The following is a 6403-nucleotide window of genomic DNA, read 5'->3' as shown; positions in this document are numbered from 1 at the left end:
AGACTCTGATGCTGGGTGGGATTAGAGGCAGGAGGAGAAGGGGACGACAGAGGATGAGATGGCTGGATGGCATCACCGACTCAATGGATGTGAGTTTGAGTGAACTCTGGGAGATGGTGATGGACAAGGAGACCTGGCGTGCTGCAATTCATGGGGTCACAAAGAGTTGAACACGACTAAGTGATTGAACTGAACTGAACTGATGTCTTCTTCAGATAAATGTCTGTTTAGTTCTTTTGCCCAGTTTTTGATTGGGTTGCTCATTTTTCTGGTATGGAGCTACGTGAGCTACTTGTATATTTTGGAGATTAATTCTTTGTCAGTTGTTTCATTGGGTATTATTTTCTCCTATTCTAAAGGCTGCCTTTTCACCTTGCCTACAGTTTCCTTAATTGTGCAAAAGCTTTTATGTTTAAAAATATGATGGACTTCATGAATTTGCATATCATCCTTGCACAATGGGCATGCTAAACTTCTCGGTATCATTCCAATTTTTTAGTATATGTGCTGCTGAAGCAAGCATGATATCTCTGCTTTTTAATATGTTGTCTAGGTTTGTCATAGCTTTTCTTCTAAGGAGCAAGCATCTTTTAATTTCATGGCTGCAGTCCCCATCCACAGTGATTTTGGAGAAAGTTTCTTTTAATTTCATGGCTGTAGTATCTGTTCACAATGATTTTGGAGCCCAGGAAAATAAAAAGTCTATCCTGTTTATATTGTTTCCCCATCTATTTGCTATGAAATGATGGGACTTGATGGCATGATCTTAGTTTTTAAATACTGAGTTTTAAACCAGCTTTTTCACTGTAGTTTTTCATCTTCATCAAGAAGCTTTTTGGCTCCTCTTTGCTTTCTGCCATAAGGGTGGTGTCATCTGCATATCTGAGGTTATTGATATTTTTCCTGGCAATCTTGATTCCATCTAGTCCAGCATTTCTCATGATATACTCTGCATATAAGCTAAATAAGCAGGGTGACACTATACAGCCTTGATGTATTCTTTTCCCAAATTTGAACCAATCTGTTGTTCCATGTCTGGTTCTAACTGTTGCTTCTTGACCTGCATACAGGTTTTTTAGGAGGCAGATAAGCTGGTATGGTTTTCCATCTCTTTAAGGATTTTTCACAGTTTGTTGTGATCCACATAGTCAAAGCCTATAGCATAGTCAATGAAGCAGAAGTAGATGTTTTTCTGGAGTTTCCCTTTTTTTCTATGAGCCCACTGATGTGATCACTGGCCCCTCTGCTTTTTCTAATCTTACTTGTACATATGGAACTTCTCAGTTCACATATTGTTGAATTCTAACTTTAAGAATTTTGAGCATTACCTTGCTAGAATGTGGAATGAATGTAATTGTGTAGTAGTTTGAACATTCTTTGGTATTGCCCTTCTTTGGGATTGGAATGAAAACTGACCTTTTCCAGTCCTGTGGCCACTGCTGAGTTCTCCCAATTTGCTGGCATGTTGAGTTCAGCACTTTAACAGCAACAACTTTCAAGATCTGACACAGCTCAGTGGGAATTCCATCACCTCCACTAACTTTGTTCATAGTAATGCTTCCTAAGACCCTCTTGACTTCACTTTCCAGAATGTCTGGCTCTAGATGAGTGACAACACCATTGTGATTATCTGGGTCATTAACCTTTTTTGGTGTAGTTCTGTATATTCTTGCCACCTCTTCTTAATGTTTTCTGCTTTTGTTAGGTCCTCACCTTCTTGATTTTTTCTTGGGGATGGTTTTGTTCACTACCTCCTCTACAATGTTATGGACCTCTGTCCACAGTTCTTCAGGTACTCTGTCCATCAGATCTAATCCTTTGAATCTGCTTGTCACTTGTACTGTATAATCATAAAGGATTTTATTTAGGTCATACCTGAATGGCCCAGTCGTTTTCCTTAATTTCTTCTATGTAAACCTGAATTTCGCAGTAGGGAGTTCATGATCTGAGTGGTGGTCAGCACCCAGTCTTGCTTTTGCTGTCTATATATAGCTTCTCCATCTTCAGCTGTAAAGAATACAATCTATCTGATTTCAATACTGACTATCTGATGATGTCCATGTGCAGAGTCATCTCTTGTGTTGTTGGAAGGGGGTATTTGCTTTGACCAGTGTGTTCTTTTGGTAAAATTCTGTTAGCCTTTGCCTTGCTTCATTGTGTACTGTAAGACCAAACTTGCCTGTTACTCAGGTATCTCTTGACTTTCTATTTTTGCTTTTTAGTCCCCTATGATGAAAGGACTTTTTTTTTTTTTTTTTGGTGTTAGTTCTAGAAGGTCTTATAGGTCTTCATAGAACCATTCCACTTCAGCTTCTTTGGCATTAATTGCTGGGGCATAGATTTGGATTACTGTGATGTTGAATGATTTGCCTTGGCAATGAACCAACGTCATTCTGTCATTTTTGAGACTGCACCCAAGTGCTGCATTTCAGACTCTTTGGTTGACTATGAGGGCATTCCATTTCTTGAAAGGGATTGTTACCCACAGTAGGATATATAATGGTCATCCAAATTTAATTTGCCCATTGCTGCCCATTTTATTTCAAGAATACCTAAAATGTCAATGTTTAATCTTGCTCTCTCCTGTTTGACCGCTTCCATGTTATTACCTTGATTCATGGTCCTAATATTCATGGTTCCTATGCAATATTGTTCTTTACAGCATTGGATTTTACTTTCTCCACCAGACACATCCACAACTGGTGTTTCTGCTTTGGCTCAGCCTCTTTATTCTTTCTGGAGCTGTTTTTTTCAGATCCTCCCTAGTAGTGTATTAGATACCTATAGACCTGTGGATTCATCTTTCAGTGTCATGGGGGAACAGAGACATTACTTTGCCAACAAAGGTCTGTCTAGTCAAGGCTATGGTTTTTCCAGTAGTCATGTATGGATGTGAGAGTTGGACTGTGAAGAAAGCTGATCACTGAAGAATTGATGCTTTTGAAATGTAGTGTTGGAAAAGACTCTGGACAGTCCCTTGGACTGCAAGGAGATCCAACCAGTCCATTCTAAAGGAGATCAGTCCTGGGTGTTCTTTGGAAGGAATGATGCTAAAGCTGAAACTCCAGTACTTTGGCCACCATGCGAAGAGTTGACTCATTGGAAAAGACTCTGATTCTGGGAGGGATTGGGGGCAGGAGGAGAAGGGGATGACAGAGGATGAGATGGCTGGATGGCATTACCGACTCGATGGACATGAGTTTAAGTGAACTCCAGGAGATGGTGATGGACAGGGAGGCCTGGCATGCTGCAATTCATGGGGTCACAAAGAGTTGGACACGACTAAGCAACTGAACTGAAATGAAGTGATGGAGTTCTCAAGGCAATAATGCTGAAGTGGTTTGCCATTCCCTTTTCCAGTGAACCACATTTTGTCAGAATTCTCCACCATAACTCATCTGTTTTAGGTAGCCCTACATGGCACGGGTCATAGTTTCATTGAGTTATAGAAGATTGTGATCATTGTGATCACTTTGGTTAGTTTTCTGTGATTGTGGTTTTCATTCTGTCTGCCCCCTGATGGATAGGACTAAGAGGCTTGTGCAAGCTTTCTAATAAAAGGGACTTCTATGAGGAAAGCTGGGTCTTTCTCTGGTGGGGAGGGCTAAGTTCAATAAATCTGTGATCCAATTTTCTGCTAATGGAAAGGGCTATGCTCACTCCCTGTAGTTTGTCCTGAGGCAGCCCAGTCCTAGAGTCTGTAGTCTCTATGGTAAGTCTACTGTCTCTATGATGGGCCTAATGGCAACTTCCTCCAAGACAACCTATCCCAACACACTGTACATCCCAGGACAACTTCTGCCAGTGACCCTAACCCTTCTTTTCCTATGTAAAAGTGCTTTCCACTACATTTTAGGAAATCACAAGGATCAACCTCAATTTCCATGTCCATTTGTTGAGAATGCCCTATGGAGTTTTCTACATACCTTAGTTGAGTATATGCATACATAGAAATCTCCATATGACATTCTCAACCAACAGTAGAAATGTTTCACCCTGGCTTAGTAACAGTAGTGAACCATTATTATTGATGTTAATTAGTCTCTAAGTCTGTGTCCAACTGTTTTGTGACCCCATGGACTGTAGCCCAGCCTGCCAATTTCTTCTGTCTGTGGTATCTCCCACACAAGAATACGGGAATGGGTTGCCATTTCCAGGCGATCTTTGTTACCAGGGATCGAATCCATGTCTCCTGCACTGGCAGGCCAATTCTTTACCACTGAGCCACCTGGAAAGCCCCAGGAAGCCATTACACCTGAATCTAAAGGAGAACGAGAGAGAGTGATCATCAAATGGGGAAGATTAGCTGGTTAGAACAGCATGACAGAAGGGTAACCTGTGGAAGAGAGTGCAGCCAATCCATAATGATGCCAAAAGGGGAAAAACACCAAGAGAATGAATACCCTAACTCCTTTCACCTTTAACTCTTAATATCTTGTAGGTTCCTCCCATTGGCTAACCTGTCAGAAATCAGAGGTCAAGGGAGTCCGCCAAGTCCATGGAGATCTAAACTGGGAGCAAAATAGAATAAGATGTAAAAGGATGAAAATATATTTAGATGGAAAAAAAAAGAATATATCCAGTACATTTACATCAATAAAATGTGTACAGTTCATTATAATGTGCCATATTTGGACAGAAAAAGTGCTTTTGGAAATGTCCCATGTATCATCATCAACCCTTGGTGGTGTTTTTATGCTGGCTGTAGCTTAATTATCTGGTAACTTGAGGATATGTGTGAGAGTACTATTTTTTTTTAGATATTCGGAAACTACTTACAGAGCAATGAGCAAGTACTACTTAGACAACAAGGCGAATGATAAAGGGTGTGTTATTTTAAGCCTGTGGGAAAACTGACAAATGCCTAAAACATAGGCATTAAAATCTCTGCAAGGATGAGGGAGATAGGATACTTAGCTCTCTGAGAGACACTGGTGTATGATCTACTGGTGAAGACAAAGGAGTCTTCCTAAGATGTAGGGCAAAAAACAAAAACAAAAAACAAAAAAATAAAACCTCTCCAGGCATCTAGATAAAGACCCTGGCCATTGGAAGTTGGCCAGATCACATGAAGTTTGAAGAATGGGGGTAGGACACTCTGGTGTCTGCTGCTTCTGGCTGACATGCCACAAGTACACAGTCACTAGTTACAGAGTTGAACATGTATGTACTGCTTGAGATTTAAAATTAGCTTTAGAGAATATGGGTATTGAATAAATTCTTAAAAGTCCTATCTAATTGTAGTGACAGCAAACATCATAATGTCTATTATTATTTCAGGCAATCAGAAAAAATGTTTTGCAATTATTTGATTCATGTTTCTTTTTAATGTTTTGGACAGTTTTTAATTTTAAAATAAACACATTCAGATGCATCATTTTCTATATTTTGACACATTGGACTTAAACAATCTGTTTACCAATGTGCCTGGAAGAAACTGGTGTTATGAAAACCTCAGAACAAAAATTTCCTTGAAATTTCCATGCATCAATCTGAATTGATAGAAACATGCCCTTGATTAGGAATTGTTGGATCTGTTGTGTTTTCATGTGTTCATGGTAAATGCAGGCACATGAACGCTTATTCCCATAAAACTGTACACTTGGTTATCACACTGTACTAAGGCTTCTCCATGCTCAGCATAAACCCAAATAGAGCTCATGGGCACCCTTGTTCCTTATACCCTCACCTCCTTGTGGATAAATGTATGACATGTCTCACTAGTCATCATAAGACTAGTGTTTGTTTAATTCTTCCTTTGCATGTTTAAATGTTTGTGTTTAGACTTTTAAATTATTGTAGTAAGTTTGATTGCTTTTTTTTTTAATACTGTGTTTTAAAAAGGCACAAATGAGTTGAAAATCATACTGTTAATCAAACACTCAATAAATATGTATGGAGTGCCAATTATGTAGAAGCAATTGGGCTAGTGCTTGGGATACCTTGATGAACAAAAAGGGTGAAGATCTCTGACCTGCTGCTTACATTTAAGCAGTGAGAATAAACCAACAAATCATAAATACATATAATATGTCAGAAGGTGCTATAGAAAAATGGGAAAGGAGAACAAAGTAAGCAAGGTTGGCAATGCTGGCATCAGAGAAGAGAGTAGTATTAAGAGATCAAATTAGGCCTTATAGAAAAGAAAAAAAAATTGTGCAAAGACATTCAGAAAGTGAGGAAGTTAAGCTTGTAGTCATATGAGGGAAAATCATTTTAGGCAGAAGTAGTAAATAGTGCAAAGATTGAAGACAGGCATAAATTTTAAAAAATATATCAATTCTCTAGTTGAAAGGATCATTCCAGTTCTCTTTAAGAAGAGACTATGAGAATCAAGGGCAGAAGCATGCGAGCTAGTTAAAAAGTGATGGAAATAATCTAAAAAGATGCTGAGAACTTTGAT

At 39.1% G+C, this 6403-nt stretch overlaps 1 non-coding gene across 1 annotated transcript; it reads right to left on the bottom strand.

Moving 5' to 3' along the window:
- Positions 1–414: 414 nt before the first annotated feature.
- Positions 415–523, bottom strand: LOC138093550 (U6 spliceosomal RNA). Its single transcript, XR_011146115.1, has one exon. It is a non-coding gene; the product is annotated as a U6 spliceosomal RNA (small nuclear RNA).
- Positions 524–6403: the final 5880 nt, after the last annotated feature.

Source organism: Capricornis sumatraensis, chromosome 1, assembly GCF_032405125.1.
Source record: "Capricornis sumatraensis isolate serow.1 chromosome 1, serow.2, whole genome shotgun sequence".
Lineage (NCBI taxonomy): Eukaryota > Metazoa > Chordata > Mammalia > Artiodactyla > Bovidae > Capricornis > Capricornis sumatraensis.
The sequence above is the reverse complement of the archived record's forward strand: the minus strand, read 5'-3'. Positions and strand labels throughout refer to the sequence as shown.